Below are 2,366 nucleotides of genomic sequence, written 5' to 3'. Positions count from 1 at the left end.
TCAGTCCTTTTGTACATAACTTCTAAATGCAGTGAACAGCTGTGGCAGTTTGTAGGCCCATTCGGTCATTTTCCCAGCAGTCTGTTTCAGGAATCATGTTTGAGTGAGGTCATGTAGCGCTAGTCTGTGATTTACGTCACTGCTCGTGTGTTTAATATGAGCTTAGACATCCAGACATTGTGCAGTAGAAAGATTTATTTCAGTATCACATTAGAAGGTGCAACACGACAAGATAAAGTGCATTTCAGGAGTTTTGACTTTTTCAAGTAAAGATTCTCCATCAGAACATCATCTGGAAGATTGTCAAACGGGAAGACGCGTAAAACCAGCTGAGAACAGATTCCCATCATGCAGCAGCTTTATATTTACACACACCCAGGTTCGCCCAGAACCATCCTGAGACGAGCACGATCGGAGGAAAGTCTGGGGAACCACAAATGATCATTGCTATCGATCTCTAGTTTATACATTAAAGACTGGAGCGTTTAGAACTCACTACATCAGCTTATATCACCGTGTCCATCTGTCCAGGATTCACAGTACGATTCAAGAGTGAAAGTGCTTTTTCCACAAACACACGTCAACATATCACACAACTGCATTAAACCTCATTCCCTTTTAAACGCTGGACGAGTCCAACACAAAACAATACCATACGACAACATTATAATGATGTGCAACACGCTTAGCACGTCAGATAAAACAAGAAAAGACCCACAATTAGCTGGTTAGATTAAATTGCATTATCCTATGGAAGCCTCTTTCCAGCGCAGAATGAAAAAAATAAATCATTGTGACATCACAATTCAGTGAGAATCACCAAAATTCTAAAAAAAAATATTACATTTGAATTGTGACAGATTTAGAATTTAGAGATATACTCTAAGCCTCACGAGAACAAAAGACTGAATTACGAGATTTAAATTCGGAATTCTGGGAAGAACAGTTGGAATTCTAAGAAAGTCATGGTTGCTTTTTTATTCTGTAGCAGAAATGGACTTCATTGTTTTCAGATGCGTATTATTTTAATATAAAAAATCATGATTTCGCTAATCATGAAAAACTTTACATGTTTAACTCTAGAACGCTGTCATTGCTTTAAACATAAATTGATAAAATATTTAATGAACGATTCAGATTCTTTCACCAGGATGGAAATTAATTTCAGACAGTATTCACAGCTTCCATCTTTCCATCCCTCCAAACATTCAAACAACTGAAAATCTACTCAAATAGAACTGTAAATGATAGAATATGACAAACTAATGTTGCTTTTGCATTCAAGTTCTTTTAGTTGAACTCACAGTTATAATCTAGAGACTATTAAAGGTAGTTCTGGTGGTTTAATCTACACACACACACACACACACACACCAGTCAGTTTATTGCACTGTTGTGACCTGGTGAACTCTTTAAGTGTTTTGTGTTGAAGCACATGGATCCATTTAGTCTGAAGACATGAACAGAATCTGACAGGTTAATGTCGTATTTACAGTAACTGTACACATGAACAGAGAGAAACATCAGTCCGGTCCTGAGCTCGACTCCTTTGGTGACGTTATTTGTGCTTCACTTGTTTCAGTCTTCTTGGCATTAGTCTTATTCTCTGTCATTAGCTCCACTGAGGATGCGTGTAATCTCTTGCTGGAAGCCTCATCGATGACCATGACATGAGGTCATAACCTTTAGGTCACATGTTCCTTGAGGCCAACACACCCACTTCCTCCTTTGGGAAGACTGCGATGAGCAAAGTACAAAAACAATGCAGGCAAGGCATTTATTTGTATATAAATAATAAATAATGTATTTATTCATAAAGATTAAATTTAAGTAAATTGACATTTATTTAAATACATGTATTATTTATATACAAATGTATTAAGTATAATTATTGTGAACAATTATTTTATTTATAATTGATTTATATTTATAATATGTACATATGAATAAATGTATGTTTATAAATGTATTCAGTTACATAAAATGCATTATTAAATGCAACATTTTATTACTAATGTATTACTAGTAAAGTAGTTTTTACTAATGCAAATTAAATTATTCAGAAGAATTACATTTATATAAATAATACTCTATTATAAATAATTTGCTTGTATAAATATATCAGTGATATTTAATACATTATAAATAGCATGTATTTTTATAAATGTAAATATTTTATGAATATAAATTTCTACAAGTAAATGATTAAATATTTATGTTATACATCTAAATAATTTAAAAACATTACATTATATTATACTTATATAAATTCATTCTATAACCTCAGTATAATCATTTGTATAATTTACATATTTATGTAGCGATCAATTTTATATAAATAAATGTATTTAAATAAATGCATGTAC

General features: G+C 32.4%; 1 protein-coding gene across 1 annotated transcript in view; it reads left to right on the top strand.

Moving 5' to 3' along the window:
* The window catches only part of LOC113067602 (zinc finger protein 239-like), a 262,749-nt gene that overhangs the window by 116,832 nt on the left and 143,551 nt on the right, over nt 1-2,366 (top strand). The gene's annotated exons all lie outside the window — the stretch shown is intronic.

Source organism: Carassius auratus, linkage group LG28B, assembly GCF_003368295.1.
Source record: "Carassius auratus strain Wakin linkage group LG28B, ASM336829v1, whole genome shotgun sequence".
Lineage (NCBI taxonomy): Eukaryota > Metazoa > Chordata > Actinopteri > Cypriniformes > Cyprinidae > Carassius > Carassius auratus.
This window is presented reverse-complemented; position numbering and strand designations above follow the sequence as displayed.